The sequence below is a fragment of the Odocoileus virginianus genome, chromosome 11 (genome assembly GCF_023699985.2).
Source record: "Odocoileus virginianus isolate 20LAN1187 ecotype Illinois chromosome 11, Ovbor_1.2, whole genome shotgun sequence".
Taxonomy (NCBI): Eukaryota; Metazoa; Chordata; class Mammalia; order Artiodactyla; family Cervidae; genus Odocoileus; species Odocoileus virginianus.
In genome coordinates this window covers 36,439,357-36,458,795 of record NC_069684.1, presented here as the reverse complement: position 1 = coordinate 36,458,795, position 19,439 = coordinate 36,439,357, and the positions used below count along the sequence as shown (strand labels likewise).

Here is a 19,439-nt window from a genome sequence, read left to right as displayed (position 1 = left end):
GAGACCTGGGTTTGAGACCCATCTTTGCCACCAGCGCTGTTACTTTGGGTAAGTTACTTCTTATTGCTGAACCTCAGTTTCCTCATCTATAAAGTGGGGATAACAGTCATATGTATCTTGGAGGATGGTGACAATTCAGTGTGATGATCTGCTTGAACTATTGGCCACTGAACCTGACACATGGAGTAAACATTAACACTTTCTGTTGTTATAGTTAATAATGATTATTATACTGCCTTGAGATAACAGGCTTTTAAATCTTTTATTAAGAATTTTTTTTTTTTACATTTAAGAAATACTTTCTTTAAACCTATGTTGTCCGATACAGTAGTCTCTAGGCATGTGTGGTCACTTAAACTAAAATTAAATAAAATTAAAAATTCAGCTCCACAGTCACACTTGCCATGTTTCCAGTGCTCAGTAGCCACACACGGCCAGTGGCTTCCATACTGAACAGTACTGAAAGTTCTACTGGACAGCCTTCTAAATGGTAGAATCATATGAATTTTGTCTCTTAACAATTTCCTGCTTTCTGTAAATGTCTGTTGTTGATTGTAGTGGTCCACACTATGGCTGGATCACACTTCTTATTGGTTTCAGACCTTGCTCCTGTGATGCTGGAGCATTCTCTGGGCTCTGATTGGGCCCCCTGGGTCACCCATCCCAGCACTGGTGATGTGGCACTCTGATTGGTGCCAAGCAGCAAAGAGTTCTGGGAGGAGCCTGGCCTCACCTGTTGTTTGGCTCCCACTAGTGGTGCCAAGGCAAGGGGTGGGACTCTGCCTTTCCTTCAGTGAGTCCTGTTGGAGCAGAAGGGGGTGCCCCCCTCAGCCCACAGTGAGTCCCCTCAGACTGGCTCATCCACACCCTTCGCCTCACAGGGCAGAGACTAAGAAGAGGAGGAATATGCTCAAGGTGGTAATAATGAACAATCATGATTTCCCTCCACTAACCAGAGGGTCCTAGATGTTCCTCAGGAACCGCCCCCGCCCCGGGAGCCCCCAAAGAGTGGATGGCCTTCCTTGGTGGGGAGTAAAAGCCATGTGGGGGCTGGCCTGGCTCCTTGAGGCCTGCCCAGGCCTCCAGGTCCTAGTGAGGGTCTTCTGGCTTCTTTCGGAAGGGCCCTGACTGAAGAGTGTTCTAAGATTCCAGGGTGGAGGGGTGCCAGGGTCCGGGGCGGGGGCGGTGAGGGTGGACAGCTTCAGAAAGACTCAGAAAGTCACCCGCAATGGCAGGTGACCATCCTGTGATTGGGGTTGGCGGAGTGAGCGTCAGGGCAATGCCAGGGTGGTGGCCTGAGTCTCTTTACCGGCTGGGCAGTCCACACCTTCCTGGGTGGCCACGGGCAGAGCTCTGGGTGGGGGGCTGTGGGCAGGGCTGGCTGGGTAAGTAATCCCTGGGGCAGTGGGTAAGACAGATAGGGAGCACCGAAACTGGACCTGCTGATGTGGCCCTTTCTGCTCGCAGCGGATCATAAAATATGGCTCAGATTTTCATTACGGGCTCTATCGATTATCTTCTGGGACGGATGAATTATAGAGAACATTAAATTTTTTTTAAAAAGCAAGTGAGAAAGGAAATATCTGAATGAGTTTGGGTGGTCGATCGCAGAAAGGGCTGAGCCACCAGGCTGTGTGGCCTCCGTCTCCGAGCAGGGTGAGAACCAGAGCGTTTAGGGTGTGCAGCCTCTGACTCCAGCTCTCAGCCTCCCAGGCCTCCTGCACGTCCCTGGGCCTGACCTGGCAACATGGAAGGCCTATGTACCCCTTCTCTGTGCCCTGTCCCCTCCAGGAATCTGCCTGGATTCTTAGAAGGCAAACACTTGGGTTCTTCCCAGGATCTTTCTCAGGCGCTGAGCCCTCATCGATGTGAGGTGGACCCACAAATTCTGCCGCCTCCCCTCCAGGGACCTCTTGATTCTGGAGAGCATCTTTTGTCTCCTGGGATCAGGACTAGAACAAGACCTCCTGAGGAATGTGGATACCTGAGCCTGCTGGCCATCTCAGCTTTCCTCTACTTATTCCTTCCATTGGTGGTCACTGATTCGGGGGATTTTCATTTTCCTTTGTAAGCTTGGGAAAAATCACATCTGGGTTGCATTGCTGTGCATCTAAGTCCAGTCTGGAAAGAGAACCTCCTGGAAGCTCATCCATCCCTCTCTTGCTTCCTCCCCACCTGCTTCCCTCTCCCCCTCCTTGCCAAGCATCGTGTTGTGTAGGTGTCAGACAGGCCTGGGTTCAAATCTCTTCCTGGAATATGACCTTGGGTGGGTCACATCCCTCTCTGAGTCTTTGTTCCCCAACTATTCAGTTAGGATAATAACCTGCCTCATTGGCTTCTTGTGATGGTTATTTGTATTAATGTATTAAGGTCCTCAGCACATAGTCCTTAATAAATGTGAACTATCATTCTTTCCCTCCTCAACTGGGCAGAGGCTGGAAACCGTTCCTCTGTTCTTTTCATTTAGCCCTTTTGATTGATTTAATTTCTTAAGTACTTTTAGCACCTACTATGTGCCAGCTACTTTTCTCAGCATGTTACATGTAATACAGTATTTAATCCTCATAACCATATGCAGGAAGGGCAATTATTATCTTCATTTTATTGATGGAGAGACTGAGGCACAGAGAAGTCAGAGAAGTTTGTTTGCCCAGGGTCACACAGCTTGTAAATGGCAGCTCACACCTGGCAGTCTGGCTCCAAAGCTTGTGCCCGAAACTACTATGGCCTCCTGTCCCAGTGATCTGGTGAGGTGGTGTGTGTGTGCACACAAACGTGTGTGTGCACTCGAGTTCCAACAGCCCTGCCCTGGTGGTGGTCTCTGGCTGACCCCACTTCCTGACCCTCCCCAGTAGACGTGGCTCCCTCAGGTCATCAGCGACCCCAGCATTTTCTGGGGCCCTGTTCTGGGTGGAGCCCCACCCCACCCCACCCCTCCCCCTTCCCCTTCCCCTGGCTTTACCTAGGCTAGTGAGAAAAGGTGGCGGTTTCCATGGATATCCGTCTCCCTCCAGCGACACGCCCTTTTTTGTATAACTCTGTTCCCTAGAGTTGATTGTTTTTGGCACACAGCTCTGTAAACTCATCCAACAATTAAAAGGGGGGAGGGGTGGAGCAAACAGGAGACAGATAGTAACTGTGGGGTAAGTGACATACAGGAGGGGCCTTCGGGGTGTGCGTTCCCTCTCTGGTTTCTGTCGATGGCGGGACAGCACCGTCAGTGCAGAAAGCCACACGACCAGCTGGCCCGCAGTTCCGCTGGTTCTGAGTGCTCAGAACTCATGTTTCTTTCCATCTGAGCTTGTTCTTGCTCTGTTTATTCCTCCCTCAGGAATCTAAAGGGGGCCCATGCTTGGAGCCAGTGTAGCCATCTCCAGAGGCCACCTGAAGCCATGAGGTGCCAGCTCGGGCCAATCTGAATCTTTGCTGCCCTTGTTTTGGTCCATTGTGTATGTGTTTGCCCTGTTTGTGTACCATCAAATACCTCCTGCGTTGGGCGTACCCGTCGTAGGCTGTGTGAGATCACAGATGAAAAATGCAGTGAAAAACATTTTCGTGCCACAACACATCGTGTAGGATTTTTGTATTAAGATGTGGATTTTTTTATTGTTTTTTTTTTTTTCCCCTTTTCCATACAGCCCTGAAGTTGGGCAATGTGCACGTCTGTGTTTTTGTTTTCACTCCAGGTGGTTTATGAAATCTGCTCATTAGGGCTCTGTCCTCTCCCCACCTGGCCTGATCTTCCACCTCTTTATCCTCTTGGATTTAGATCTTTCCCTGCCACACCTCCCAGTGACTTCTCACCACTGGGGAGATACTAGGTGACCCCTGCCTCAACTAAGGTCAGGGGATCTTGTGGCCTCGCTTCTCAGCCCTGCATCTCTGAAGCAGGTGTTCATTGCAGCAGGAGGTGTTAATGTGGGGGAGGCAGCAGAAATCTCTGTGTACCTACCCACCCATCCCAGGATAAAGCCTCTTGGCTTACTCTGAGTCTGGAGAGAAGACATAGAAGTTGTCCCATGCCCAGAGGGCCTCCTGACTCAGAGCGGCCCTCTCCTGGGTGGCTTCCTCGTCCTTATCCCATCAAGTGACAACGTCGGCTGGCTCAACCCCTTCTTCTCCAGGAGATCATACCCACAGCTGGGACCCTGTTGACCAGGTGGATCCAGGGGTTCTTCCTGCTCACCCGGTATATCACCGTAGGTCTCACCTCCCTCCAACCTAAGCCTGGACTTTGCTTTCCCTCTGGGCTGTAATCTCTGAATGCTTTTGGGTGACTCTGAGGATTTGATGGAGACCTGTTTGGAGGGCAGGAGAACTGAGATTCAGGAGGGGAAAAAACATTAGGTGTGGGTGGAGACTGAGGTCATGGGTAGGAATGAGGGGAACTTTCAAGTGAGTTGGGCCTTGGAGCCTGTCAGCCTGAGTCCAGGCCTTGCTTCAGCACTTGTGAGCTCTATGATCTTTGGAAAGTCACTTGGTATGTATCTCTGTGCCTGCCTTCCCCAATCTAGCCACGGGGATCATAATCCTTCCTACTTCATGTTGTAAAGATTCAATGAGATCACACATACACAAGCACCCGGCACGCTGCTTGGTGAATAGAAGGCATCTGGAAAATTAATATCATTTTTTCTCACATAGGCCTCTTGGCAGAGGGTGTGCCCTCCACTCCCACCATGTTTCCTGGCACATAGTAGGTGCTCAATCACCTCTTACCAGAATTAGGGGGAGGAGGGTCATGTAACCAAGCCATCTCGTTGAACCTGAAAGTTATGAATTCATGGTGTTGATGGAGGAGTTGGGAGAGACCAGGACACAGGTTGGGGCTTAGAGGAACGAAGCAGAAGCGGGCATGAAAGTAGGTGATAAAATTTCCTGTCAGAGGAGGGGCATGAAGCTGCGCCAGGCCCATCTGATTCTGACATGAAATCAGGGACTAGTTCAATCTCACAAACACTTGTGCTGCCCACAGCGGGCCAGCTGTTGTGCTAAATGCTGGGGACACAACGATAATTAAGACCTGGTCTCTGCCCTTGAGGAGTTAAAAATCAATGGTGGAGACAGACTCGTGCACAAATGACTTTAGTCTGGATTTAAATGCCACAGGGAAGGTTTCACGAGGAAGGGAGTAGAGGGGCACACAGGCCTGCTTGAGGTAGCTTCTGAAAAGTTACCTTGAAGAGACTTGCAAGAAGAGGGTGCTGGGAATCAAGAGCTTTTCTAGAACACTCTGAATGCCTTTCACGTCTCTTGTTGATCCTCCACATCTGCTAGGTAGGCAGAAAGAAGGCGTTACCACTGTTGGACCAGTAAGGTTTCGGGCCCTGGGGAGAGTACATGGCTTGTCCGTGGGCCCACAGTGAGTTAAGCGGCAGAACTGAGACTCAGACCCCTGTTTTCTGAGTCTCAGCCCAGTGTTATTTCTGTGCCTGCACTTGACCTCACCCCTTCACTTGCTGGCCGGAGAGCTTTGTCCTTTGGGCTCTGAACCTACTGACCAAGATTTCTGCTGCTGCCAAGGGCCAGGGCCTGTGCTGTGGGAGGGCCCTGACCATGGCAGGCCCTGGGGCCTGTGCCCTGGTTTGGTAAATTGGTCAGGTCACTTGGTTGGGGACGGTCCTGGGGCATGCCTGCACCCTGGCAGGGCTGGAGGATGCAGGAATGGGGAGGAGGAGGAGAAGGCCTGGCCACACCCTTTATTCAGTTGCTCTTGTTGCCAAAGCTGAGATGGTCCCTCTGCCCAGGAACCGCCCCTCCCTCAGCTGGCAGAGGCCAAAGTCCCCACCAGGGTCTGGAAGACCCCTCCCCCTGTAACTGGAAAAACCCCGGAACTAGGACATAAGACCCTGGTTTTACTCATGTTCACCTTTTGTGTGTGGTCAGACTCAGGTTTTTCTAGCTCTTTGCCAGGAGCCAGGGAGGAACCCTACCCGTGTCTCTTGACCTTTTCTCTGGGGAAACCTGTGTGCCTGGAAGCGGGGGAGTGTCCTCCAGCTGTGTAAGCAGCTGGCTTTCAGGTGGGGCAGCAGTCCTTCTGATGGGATATCTGAGTAGAGCCCCCCAGAAGAAGCGTGATCTGGGGGTGCGGAGCAGTAGGTGATGGCTGGCACCCCATCTTCCAGCTTAGAGATGCTTGGTCAGTGGGTAAGCTGCCCCAGGCTTTGGGGGGTTCTGAACCAACAGTGAGGGGCGTGTCAGAGCCCAGAGGAGTGAGTCTCTCAGTGGCCCTGAAGTTCCCATTAAAGTGTTTTTTCCTCTTTTTTAAAGAAAAAAATATTCCCAAACTGGAAAACAAAGGAAATTCACTTCCCCCAAATCACACGAAACTCACATTAGGGGCCTGGCGGGAATCCATGGAAACCAGGAAACCCGCTGTTAACCCTGCCGAAGGGTGGGGTGGGAGCTGGGCTGCTCCAAGCCCGGGACCACTGTGGCAGGGCCGACCCGAAGCTTCTCCGGGGAGCTGGGGTTGGTGGCATTGCCCAGAGCAGAGGTGGGGTGGAGCTGGTGCTGGAAGCTCTGGCCTTCAGAGCACCAACTACCCCCTTCCCCTCATGGCCCAACCTTGGGAGGCAGGAGAGGAGGGGTTCGTGCACTCCAGGGAGGCCCCACGGGATCCAGGGGCTGGGCCAAGTGGGAGAACCTGCCAGGCAGCTGCCCACACCATGCCACACTGTGGAGTCAGGCCGAGCCCACTCACAGGCTTTAGGAATACACAGGCCAGGCGCTGCGGGTGCTGCAGTGACCCGGCAGAGGGGGAAGGGAAGGACCGGCCTTTTAGGCTCCACCCTCCCTGATGCCAGCCCTCTGTGTGCCGGGTGGGTGTGAGAGCAGAGAGACAGCCCGCTCGGGGTTCCTGCACCCCACTCTCACATCTGTGAGACTGGAACTCCAGGCCCGGGAGGTTGTGTGTTGGTGTTGGTGGTGTGTCTGTGTTTGCACGCACGTGGGCTAATTTTTCTAAAAAGGCTGAAAATATTTACAGGTTTGGAGTTAAAACGCAAACAGGAAAAGCCCTTTAAAAAGTGAGTGTAGTGGATATTCAAAACAGGAATCACCATGGAAACACCACAATATTTGCTTAAATTGACACAAAGGTTGCCGGTAGCAGGGCAAACCTACCAAGTTTCTTTGGCCACTTTTTTCTGGCCCAACACTTATATCACAAATGATATGCCCCCCTTTGGGGGGGCATGTGTGTGTACCCTCTTTTCTTTTTTTTATGAGATGTAAGGGCACAGAGCCAGCATGGGGAGGGGAAAAGAAAGAGAAGAGGCCAAACTCACCATCGTAGTAGCTGTAGAGACACCTGCTTATTCCATTTTTAGAGACTCCCATAAGGCCACTGTGGGGGTCAGGGGAGCAGCTGGGAGATGGCCGAGGGGAAGTCTGAAGGGCGCAAGAGGCTGGAGAGGCCAAGGGTTGGTTTGGTTGTGTGGGTCTGATCTGGTTTCCAGTGTCAGCTTGATTCATTGTCAGGCTGACCTTTCACCCCCGGTGCCGAGTCTAGGGTGTGGTCACTCTGTTGTTACCTGGGGTGGCACCTGATTGGCCTATTTTCATTTCTACCCATTTGATTCTTTCATTAGGTGGGACAACCCTGTAGCAGTTGGCTAATAATCGTGCAAAGGGTACATTGGTTGTATGGTCAGGCATGGCATGCACCATGGTGTTGCCATCTGCTGATTGCTAGGTAAGGCCTGAGAATCTCTTACCTTCTTGGCCAGTTGCCGTGCAAGTTGTCTGAACCTTACCCTCTATTGTCCTTCTCTCTGAATAGCTCTGTAGGTCTCAACAGTAGCCAAATAAACCTGTTTTCCTTTCTCCTTTTGGTAGGCAAACAGACCTCGCTGAGTGAAGGCGAAGACCATCCATCTTACCTGCCTTTCCTGCTGTCTCGGCGTTGGCCCTTCCTATAGAAGGGGGTCCTGCTGCTCCAGTGGTGTGTGTGGGAATGGACTTCGGACCCCAGGTTCTTGGGATGCAAAGGTAACCACTCCCAAGATTCCCAAGATGTCACTGAGGAATGTGGGTGGGAGTGTCATTGGCCAGGCCAGGGTTTCCTTCTCAGGGGAGCTACTACATCGGCCTTTCTCAGTGGTGGTAGCTTAGCTCCCCTAAGCAAAACTGAGAATGTGCAGGTTTGAGAAAAGAGCCTGGGCCTAGGAATCTGCATTTTGGCCCTGGCTCTACTTCATCTCACTACTTTTTCCCCTCTGGACCTCTGTTTCCCCACGAGGAAAATAAAGAGGTGGGACTCACTGACCTTGAAGAATCCTCCCAGCATCACCACTGTATGACATTGGGTGGTGCCAGCAGCATGCAGATACTCCAGTTGAGGCCTGTGGCAAACTTGGCTGGAGCCACCTGATGGGTCATTTCTGAACATCATCTCTGGGAACGGTAGGTCCAACCCCTCTATGTATCCAGCAGCTCCGGCTCTGCTCTGAGCTCAGGTGTGACTTGTTGGGGCTTCTTGGTGGCCCTCCAGCCCAGGCAGGACCCACCTTAGAGAAGAGGACACAGGTATCTTTTGACCCTGGCTCAGAAGTTAGCCCCATACTTAAGACAGTTACTTATACCTGGGATGGGTAGCCTATGGGGCCGGTACTGTCAGATATTTGCCTGCAGGTGTCAAATGTGGCAGATCACAAGGTGGATGTATGAGTGTGTGCTCAGTCATGTCCGACTCTTTGCAACCCCATGGGCTGCCAGGCTCCTCTGTCCATGGAATTTTCCAGGCAAGAATACTGGAATGGGTTGCCATTTCCTTCTCTAGGAGGTCTTCCTGACCCAGGAATCCAACCTGTGTCTCTTGAGTCTTCTGCATTGGCAGGCAGATGCTTTACCACTACATCACCTGGGACACCTGTAGCGGGGAGGGTTGATACAAAACAGGTAACTTACTACATATTGATCATTAGTCAGTATTCTCTTACGATCCAAAGGGACCAGCCCAGAGGGCTTGGGTTGATAAAGTTGGTGGACAGCATCTTAGGGTGTGGGGCTGAGACTGAGGCCCTGGAGCATGGCTGGGAAGGCAGGCCTGGGGGCTGCTCCTCCTGTGTGTGCCGACTGGAGGCGGCAGCCCCGACTCACCCACCTGTGCTCTGGTTGTAGGGTCAGGCATGGCAGGCACCACGGGCGCCAAGGGCAGGCGTGTCCCGCCCCTCCCTCCAGTGGCCAAGTGCTGCAACTCTAGACTTTGAACTTGCAGGGAGGAGGTACTTACAGAGAAGGGTGCCTTGGTGCTCCTTGAGGTTTAAGTGGTCTGCAGAGCTGCAGGCCTGATCATTTTGGGTCATGCCACCTTGGGAAGCAGAAGAAGCCATGGATAAGGGCTAGAGATTTGAAGATCAGCTGTAAGCATGGCCTTTGGTTGCTGTGGTGGAGTAACTGTGTGGCTGAGACTCGTCTTCCCAGTGTCCAGGAACTGGTTCATCCACATTGAGGATGTGCAGCGGTTTTCCCCTGATGGCAATGAGTCTGCTTAGACTGGTGGCTGTGCAGTCGTCCAGTTGGGTCAGCACCAACTCCTCTACGACTCTGCTCCTTTCCTGGGCTTTTCTTGTCCAACTCTGCTTCCTTGATGTTCATGGGTCTTGGATGACAAGCCCAGGCATCCTCAAGCCTGTGGATGGTCTCCCCAGCTGCTTGTGCCCTGCATGTGAGCAAGTTGCCAGCGTGTCTGTGGAGCCCCTTTTCCAGGGGGCAGTGTTTGATGGTTCTGTCCTCAGTGGCAGGCTTCTTGTTTTCTTCTTTCCTTCGGCAAAACATGCCCATTAGTTTTTCCCTTTCTGAAGTTTCCACTCATTGTTGACTCCCAGGGGCCACGCCAGCTGGGATTTGTACCCGGCATAGGGCATGGGCTCTGTGAGTCCTCGGGGACTCCTACATCCTGGCATCGGCCGTCTTGGCCCTGGTAGTGAAGCTTGGGAACTCAGAGGGCTCCTAGCAGGAATGTTGTGGCCGAGCCCCTCCTCACTCACCCAGCCCTTTGGCCACAGTCTGGGGTCCTCTGTAGTCTGAGTGATCTGAGATCTCAGAGGTGTCCTGCCTCACCACACAAGAGTGTGGGCTTGGGGCAAGTCTGTGCTCAGGTCTGATCTGCAGACCTGATCCTGTCTGACTCAGATTCTCCCCACTTTTTGCTGTGCCACAGAAGATCTTGTTATGTTTATTCAACACTTATGGAGGGCCTGGTATCTTCTGATCATTAGGGATAGAGTGACAAGACAGTCCAGCTCTCGTGGAATTCTGGTTGGGTAAGTGGACAACAGATAAACCCACCCCAAAAGAATGACAAGGAAATCTTCAGTGCGAAATGGAAATAGGATGAGGTGGTAGAAAGTGACTGGGCAGTCCAGGAGCCTCCTTTGAGTAGATGATGGTTAGCTGAGATGGAGGAATTGAAAGTGGAAACCCATCCTAAGAGGGGTGGAATATTTTCAGCAGGAGAGAAATAGTCTAGAGGAACTGAGGCTGAGAGCTCAAGGTGCTTGGTGGACAGAAAGAGGCCCCAGTGCTGGGAGTGGACAGGGCTAGGCCAGGGCTTGTAAGGTGTGCTGTGCCAAGGGAAGTTGGGGCTTTATTTTTTGGGTGATGGGGGAGCCGCTAGAGGGTTTAAAGCAGGGAGGTGAAGTGATGTGATTTTGTTTTGAGAAGAAGGCTGGGGCTGCTATGGTGAGCATGGATTGAGGGGGCAAGGGCAGAAACCAGAGAGGGAGGCTGCTGCAGCCCCTGTAGTGAGAGGTTGATTCAGCCAACCAGGTTACATTCTGGGAGGGGGCTTTTGCTGATTTTAGGAAGCAAGTGGAACCTTTCTCTTTCCCCTGGGAACATCCCACAGACAGATTTTATTGTTGTTCTTACTCCTTTCCTCCATTTGACATCAGCTGCAAGTGACTGAGACAGAAGGGGGAAATGGAGAAAAGAGGGCAGAGGCCCTGTGTGTTTATAGGGGGAGTGAACTGGCCTTGCTGGTGGATTGATCAGGGACAGAAAAGACAAGATCTCAGGTTGGCTCTGGCATTCCAGGCCCCTGATGTGCAGCTCTACATCTCCTCTCTCTCGTGTCCCCACCTGGCAGTGCCAGGGGGAGAAGCACCGCTCTGGGCACTGGGCTGGTTGCTAGGAAAGCTTGGTGGAGTGTGTTAGCACCCTTGGGTCATCACCATGTGGGGGGAAGGCCTGAGGCCTGCTTATATCCAGTGCCGATTTTAGCAGAGATATCCCAGCTCACTGTCCTTGTGGCCTTAAGATTTTGCATGGAAGCCTGTTTTGTGCCTTTGCTCCATGGATTCTTCACTGGGTCTGAGGTTGGGCCTAGAAACTTGTATAAGTCCTCTCACTGTGGCTTTAAATGTTATTTCTGCACCTGGATACAAAGAACCTCAGTTGATCAGCTTTGAGAGCTGAGAAATGGGTTTGTCTAAGACTCCATCATTTCCAGAAATGGCCAGTTTAGTCTCCAGCCCCAGCTCACGGATAGAGATCCTAGCTGTCTTTCCACGTGGAAAGTCTTTCCACAATTCACAGTGTGAATTGCTGTATTTCCTTCCTTAGGCTTGACCTAGACCACTGTGCCTTTTTCCAGGGTCCCTGATGTGAGGCCCCGCTCTCCTGGGCCTGGAATCGTCTGCTTGGGTCAGGACAGGACAGGCAGTCCCAGCAGTGATGCTGTAATAGCCAAACCATCTACAAGCCCCCTAAGTGGGTGCTGTGTAGCCCAGACAGCAGCCAGAGGCCTGGCTGGAGCGAGTGTGAAGTTGTCACAGCCAACCGCGGGGGCCCCAGTGAGGACTCGCCCGTGCTGGCAACATATTCCCAGCCATATGGGCTGGCTCAGCCCTCCAGGAACGCTCTGGAGGCCTGACCTCCAGGGGGAGTGACAGGAGAGAGCAGAAGGGGGGGCTGGCGACACGGTCTTGCAGCGGGTGATGGGGATGTCCCAGGCGTGCAGCTGGTGCCTCCGGCTCCAAGGGGGTGTCAGCCAATCTTCCCGGGTGTGTCTGCCGACATCAAAACACCGGGCTGAGCCCTGGGGGCGGGTGCGTCTGGGTGGGCAGCCATGTGTGTCTGTGCATGCGTGGGAGGCTCTTCTGCTTTCTGCCTCTGTGGCCTGCACTAGATCCATGGCCTTCACTCATAACTGGACTGGACAGTTCTAACTCCGTCCTCCAGGGCTTTGATCTGATGTGGGGCCGGCCACTCCAGAGCCTGCAGCTGGGGTGGGAGTGTGGAGGGGTGGGATCAGGAGAGGGAGGTGCTGACTGAGGGGAGTGGGGGCCATGTCCTCCACCTGTTCCCCCCATCCCCCAGGTGGCAGCCTGGATGAGTGGACTCTGAGGTCACAACACCGTGGCGCTGGGCAGAGACGTGATGGGGAGATGGTTTAGGAAGAGTTACTGAGTGTTCTGGCTTCTAATCTGTGCTAGGATTCTGCTCGGTGTTGCCGACACCCTCACCTTGCTCCTCCTTCCCCAGTTCTCCCTCCTAGCGGGGTTGGAAGCCCCTGGGTTCCACCAGGCACTGACCCAAAGGAAGAGGGATAGGGCAGGGCTGTCAGTGCCTGACTGCCAGGACCTACCCAGAGAGATCTGCTCACTCCAAAAGGGGCAACGAGCAGCCCATGGTTTGGGGGATTGATGTCTTGTGGATAAGAGGAGGATACTTCCACCCTACCTCTGTCCTGTCACCTTGGAGCCTCCATGGGTTGAACACAGTGGCATTGGAGAAGCCACAGTGGGTTTTGCACCCAAGGGGAGTCCCAGTGGCTGCAAATGCACTGTCTTCTCTTGCAGATCTTCAGGCTCCCCAATTTTGTCTTCTCCCAGCTTCCTGGGACTCTCTGATTCTAGAATCACCAGGTATAGTCCTAGTCCTTGTGGAAGTCCTTCCGCCCAGTGGACACCACACTGAGGCATGGGGCAGCCATAGGAGGACCCTTGGATGGGCTCACCCAGGCCTCCCCACACCGTCAGCTCCTTGCCCTGCTAAATCAGCCCCCAGGACGGCCTCCACCTTCAGCTCACCACCCAGTCTGGTTTGGTTTCTTGGCCCTTCAGAAGCGTGAGGCTTTTCTGACCCTGAGTCTTCAGATGGTAGCCTGGTGTCGGGACCTCTGTGGCATGGGTGGTTGAGGGGAGGGAAGGTGTAATTAATCACTAGTTTCTTCTCCAGAAATGCTAATCGGAAAAAGCAATTAAAAGCAACTTTTTTCCCTTAGTAATCTGTGTTGAGAGCTGGTAATGAAGTTTAGGGCCGCTGTGACTCAATATTTCAGCTTCACCGACTCAAGTCAAAACAATCCAGGCCCAAGAGTTTGCTGGCAGCAGAGCTGGGCCCGGGCAGCAGCTGGGAGTCCTGGTGTCCCCCACGCCTCGCTGTCATCACCCTGTTCTGTTTCCAGGGCAGAGAGAATAGCAATCCCTTCTGGTAGGGGAGGGTCAGGTGGCAAGGAGATGGGTCCTCTAGGACATCCCTGGGAGACCCTGATCCTAGAAATGCATCTATGGGGAAATGCTAGGACTGTGGTACAAGTAGCACCTCGTGTGATGCACAACTGGGAAGGGCGGGCTCCAAAAGAGTGGGGGAGGAGGGATGGGGGTCTGGGGAGCCCCCCAGGGTTGGCCAGGACTCAGCCACCTAAGACTCAGAGCCAGAAGATGTGGTGGTCCAGATCCTGACCTTTAACCTCTGGCCATTCATGTTTCATTTTCATCCATTCCTCAAGCGTTACTGATGCTTGATGACACTACAGACTGGACTGGAAGTGCAGCAGTGAACCAACAAGGCAAGAATTCCTGTCCTTGTGGCATTTGCATCTTTGTGGAGGGAGGCAAATGATAAATGCGATAAAGAAATAGAGTAGGTATTGGATGGCGATGTGTGTCTGGGAGAAAAGTGAAGCAGGTTTGGAGGATAGAATAGGGAGTGTGTGTGGCAGGGGGAGGTGGGCAGATGGTTTGTCATTTTAGGTGTGGCGTCTGGGGAAGGCATCAGTGGGATGGTTGACTTTTGGGTAAGAACAAAAAGGAGCTTCCCTGGTGGCTCAGTGGTAAAGAATCTGCCTGCAATGTGGGAGACTGGGGTTTGATTCCTGGGTCAGGAAGATCCCCTGAAGGAGGAAATGGTAACCCTCTCCAGTATTTTTGCCTGGGAAATCCCATGGACAGAGGAGCCTGGCAGGGTACAATTCATGGGGTCTAAAAGAGTCAGGCATGACTTAGTGTCTAAACAACAACAAGGACAGAAGGAAATGAGTGAGCAAGCCTCCCAGAGGCAAGAGCTCCCCTGGCATGTTGGAGGACAGCAGGGAGGCATGGTGTGACTGGAGTTGGGGAGATGCCCTGTGTGGTCAAGGGAGTTGACCGGGAGTCCCCCAGCTCCTGCAGGCGTTAAAGCCATTGTGAGAACTCAGGCTCTTGCCCCGAGTGGAATAAGAAGCTTTTTGAAGAGTTCTGAGTGACATGATCTGCTTAGGCACAAGCTCTTTAAAAGCAAGACCCACTCTGTCTGGCTCCTCCTCTCACGGGCCGTCTGCACCCAGATACAGGTGCATCCACACACACCTGCTCCGAGATGCTCTTCTGAGTGGACAGAGGAGTGAGGGGGAGCTGGGGGCGCTGTCAGCAATCACCCTGCCCTGGCCCTGTCTGCCGGCCCAGCCCCACCTCGGGGAGCACTTCAGAAACTGGGTCTTGTCACTTTAAGCCGACCCCCGCCCGGCTTCCCTGGCCTGCTTTATCTGAAGTCCAAGCGCATGTCGTTCCAGGACCAATCCGCTTTAGCTAATTAATAATCTGACAGGAGCCACCCAGGGGATTAGCCGCTGAGCTGAGCTCCACCAGGCCCCAGCAAATGAGCCCTGTACTCCTTGGGGACATGGAGGTGACTTTGGGGGGTGCAAGGAGAGGGGACCCCCTACAAGTGAGCCATGGCATTGGGCAGTGCAGTAGTAACCAGTGAGGGGAAAGGGTGGGCAGGGGACAGTTACGACCAGAGCTCCTTGAAAGGAGACAGCTGTCCCGAGACAGCAGGGGTCTCCTGTCCCTCAATGCCCCCCTCCTCCAGTCCTGCTCACCCACCAGAGACCCTTCCCACCGGTGGGGTGTTACCTGCTGAGGGGTGAGGTGCACAACACGTATGCATGCTCAGTCGTGTCCAACTGTTTGCAACTGTATGATAGCCTTGCCCAGTTTAGCAAACAAAAATACCGGATGCCCAGTGAAATTGGAATTTCAGATAAACAGCAAATAATTTTCAGTGTGTGTATGTTCTATGCAATGTTTGGGACATACACTGAAACAGTATTCGCTGTTTATCTGAAATTCAAATCTTGCTGATTGTCCTGTGTTTCCCCAGGCAACCCTGAACGTGGGGGGCCAGAGCCTGCAGAGCTCCCTCCCCGGAGCAGCCTGGAGCTCCCTCTGGAAGAGGCAGCACCCTTGGGGGGCTGCTCGGGGTCTTGGCAAACAGAGTGGAGCTGTGGCACTGTGAGCTCCCCTGCCATGGTACCGGGAGAGGAGGACAAAGCTAAAGGCACCCACTGGCCAGTGTCTCCAGCCGTTGTTTGGGCCCAGGTGGCCCTTGATGAGTGGAGTCCACATTTCTTCCAAAGGCACCAGGGTCCCTGGGCTGGGGAGCAAGTCCCAGGGCCGCTTCTTCCAGGTGAGGCTGCCTCTGGGAGCAGTCTGTGGCCTCACCTGAGATCGAGGCCTGGAGTTTTGGGGTTTGCTGGGTTAGGTGGTCATCTGCTAAGGGCGTCTGCTCTGAGCCCAGAAAGAGGCCAGAGGGATGGCCCTCTGTGTGGGAAAGGGGCCAGCCCAGGTCAGACCCGAGGTCAGGAACAGACAGCCTGCCCTGCAGGGCCACCTCTGAGTTGCACAGTCTCTGGGCACTGATCAGAAATACCCATTCATCTATCCATCTCTCTGAGCTTTCCTGGAGATGGCCAAGTAACCCCTGGCCAACTTCTTAGGGAGGGGGTGCCATCCAGGGGGGCTGGGCTGCCTGGAATGTCACTCCAGAAGTGGGGAGGGGTGGTCTTTATTGGCAAACGTGATGGAGTCCTAATGCTCCCTCTCATGACCCCTCTCACCAGGGCTCCCTTCCCTGGGGTCAGAGAACTCAGTGCGGTGAGAGGGGCCTACTGCCAGCTGGTGGTAGTCCAGCCTTCTGCAGCCAAGGGGCCTGATGCCAGGGCACTGCCCCCGAGGTGGGAGCCCTCACTCTGCCTTGTCCTCCAGGAGTTAACAGCATCCCGAGCCTCCCCTGGCCCTGGACAGCCCTCCTCCCAGCCTTTCCCGGCACAGCCAGCTGGGGAGTCTTGCGGTGGGAGCAGAAGGGGGCTGGGGGTGCCGAGCTGGGGGGAACCTCTTCCGCTTCCCGAGTGCTCAGCCTCTTCCCCAGCGTGCCCAGCGGTTTGGCCCTGTTTCGCGAGCCGTCTGCTGCCCGTGCTGCCTCTGACCGACATCGTTAGCGTGGGTATTTATATTTCATTAACGACATTAAGCCCAAATGGCATTAAAAGCAAAGCTGGTGATAAATAGCTTATTAATAAACAGGGAGTGCTCCGTGTTGCCTGGCCTCTCCCAGCCCCGCGTTAACCCTTGCAGCCCCAGATAAAGATGTTTCACCCCAAAGACCATCCCCCGCTAAGATGGGCCCGGAGGAGCCCATCACGTGTCTATGTTCTCCTGGTAGCTGTGGGGTCAGTGCCTCTTAGATCCCAGGCAGGCCAGCCCTGGGTTACTCAGGCTCAAAACCAAACCAAACCCCTCCTAGCTTCCGATCAAATCAGTATTACACTTAGTTTTGATTCTGGGCATAAAAAATTCAGGAAATGTGGCTTCCCTGAGCTGTAAGCTCAGATCTTCCCCATGACTTTGTAACTCTGTCTGAAAGGAGGTTCCTAGAATATTTGGAGTCAAAAAGAGTGATGCTTATGAAAATGAGAACAGTCATGATCCCAGTGAACGTGTCCGGAACGCAACTGTGAGCAGGTCTTCTGCCCTGTCACTCCACATGCACCAGCTCCCGGCCACCCGAGGGATCATCCCACTCAGGCTCATTTTTTAAGTGGGAAAACTGATGTCCAGAAAAGTGAAGCAGGGTCACCAGCTAGAGCCCATGTCACACAGCTGTTGGCACCAGGGCTCTGGCTGCCAAGTGACGCTGGACTCTGGTCATCACGTAATCTTCCCCAAAGCAGGACCTGTTGCAAAGGGCCGTCCATCCCAGCTCCTAGGCCTCAGATCTCCTAGGGCTTCTCAGTTGTGGCTCCAGGATTGCTTGACCCCAGCTCCTTGCCTTTGGGACCACACAGCTCCATTATTCAGCACAACTGCTTAGGCCAGTATCCCTGTACAGGCTGGCAGCCTAGAAGACACAGCTGCGCACTTTGCAAGCCACACCCCTCCAAGGACCTCGAGGTGCCAACAGAGAGCCAGTGGGGTGTCCGTGGTACTGAAGAGGTCCTAACAGGCTCTGCTTCTTGTTGTTGTTGTCATTGTTCAGTTGCTCAGTCATGTCCAACCCTTTGCGACACCATGGACTGCAGCATGCCAGGCTTTCCTGTCCTTCACTATCTCCCAGAGTTTGCTCAAATTCATGTCCATCGAGTCCATGATGCTATCCAACCATCTCATCCTCTGTCTGTAGCTTTTATGTGGTGCCCTCCTGCAGGAGGAGGGGGTACCAGCCAGGCCTTGTTCGTTTGGGGTTTTAGTACTTTTTATTTGTTTTAACTTTTATTTTGCATTGCATGCTAAGTTGCTTCAGTTGTGTCTGACTCTTTGCAACCCCATAGACTAGTCCTCTAGGCTCCTCTGTCCATGGGATTCTCCAGGACAGAGATATTGGGGTATAGCCAATTAACAACATTGTGATAGTTTCAGGTGAGCAGTGAAGGGACTTAGCCATATACTTACTTGTATCCATTCTCCTGTTTGGGGTTATAAATTGGAGTTTCTTGGATGTAGGGCCATCTCTTAAATCTTCCAAGGAATAAAGGCAGACTCAGCCCTGGGTCCCCCCACCCTCACCATGCCCACCCCAGCTCCCTGACTGAACTGTCTGGAGGCAGTAGGAGAAACTTCAACCTGCCTGAACTTTGGCCCCACCTAGAACTCTCAGACCTGCAAACCTAAACCAGGGTTATCATTGTCCTCCCTGCCCTTTGGGGGCTGTCTGGGCCCAGGCCCAGCAGAGATGGAGAAGCGTGGACTCTCTTGGGGTTTACAAAGGAAAGATGCAGGGAGGGTGACGGGTGTGAGGGGAAGATGCTGTGTGGTTCCAGGGGAGGGTGCTGGTAGAGGGTGCATCGCCGGGACCATCTGGTTGTGTCTGGTGAGCACTTGAGGAAGATGGAAGGCTAATTAATTAGTAGGACTCCTGCTGCCTCTGCCAGGGGCCTGGGCTTCTGCTCTCAACCCATTCCCAAGCTGGGGAGGAAGTTGGGGAACAGTAACCGTAGGGCTCCTCATCCAAGAGGAATTCCACTTCTCATCCTATGGATAGAAGCCTGACCACCACCCCCCACCTTCCCCCTCAACCCCCGATGGAGGAAAGCTAGCAGGAGGGGAGCCAGCAGGGAGGCCTCTCCTAAATGACGTGGTGATCTGGGGACTGCCTCAGATTCACACCTGCTTCTCCTCCCGGGAAGACCTTCCAGCTTGCTCTGGCCGCGCAGGCCTCGGCCATCACAGCAAGGCATGGTGGGTGGCTGGGAATGGGGTCATGCTTGTCACCTTCATCACACTTTGCAGGCATTAAACCAGTGACCTGCACAGGAGGTAAGAGGCAGGAAGAGGTCAGCCAGGCCTGTCCTGCTGAGATGTTGTGGTCAGACAGGAGAACTAGCTGGGAGAAAGGTACAATGGACAGAAACAGACTTTGGAACCAGGCTGACCTGAGCTGTAGTCCTGCTCACCATTCTGTGCATTTGTAGCCACCACTTCACCACACTTAGCCTCAGCCTCCTCCTCTGTAAAATGGGCACAGTAGTACCTTTTTGCAAGAATGCTGTGTCTCAAGTGCCTATGAGAGGGCCTGGGACCTTTAGATGCTGAATGAAGGGTTGTTGTTTAGTCTCTCGGTCATGTCCCACTCTTTTGAGACCCCATGAATTGTAGCCTGCCAGGCTCCTCTGTCTATGGGATTTCTCAGGCAAGAATACTGGAGTGGGTTGCCATTTCCTTCTCCAGGGGATCTTCCCAACCCAGGTATTGAACCTGTGTCTCCTGTATCACAGGCAGATTCTTGAGCTACTGAACCACCAGGGAAGCCCACTGTGTGAGGGGTATCTGCACCCTTATGGCTAGTAGACCTGCTCCTCATCTGTGGTTGCTAAAGTGCTGTCTCAGAAACAGGAAAGGAAATGGGTGAAGAATATGGTGTAGACAGCAGGGCATGGCCTGCCACTCTGGCTGGGA

The 19,439-nt window shown here is 53.3% G+C and overlaps 1 protein-coding gene across 1 annotated transcript in view; it reads left to right on the top strand.

The window, feature by feature from the left end:
• Positions 1–19,439, top strand: part of CASZ1 (castor zinc finger 1) — a 152,078-nt gene that overhangs the window by 25,282 nt on the left and 107,357 nt on the right. Inside the window, exon 2 of the mRNA XM_070474274.1 lies at positions 7,840–7,992. The gene's annotated coding sequence lies outside the window, so the exon portion shown is untranslated. The remainder of the gene's footprint in view (positions 1–7,839; positions 7,993–19,439) is intronic.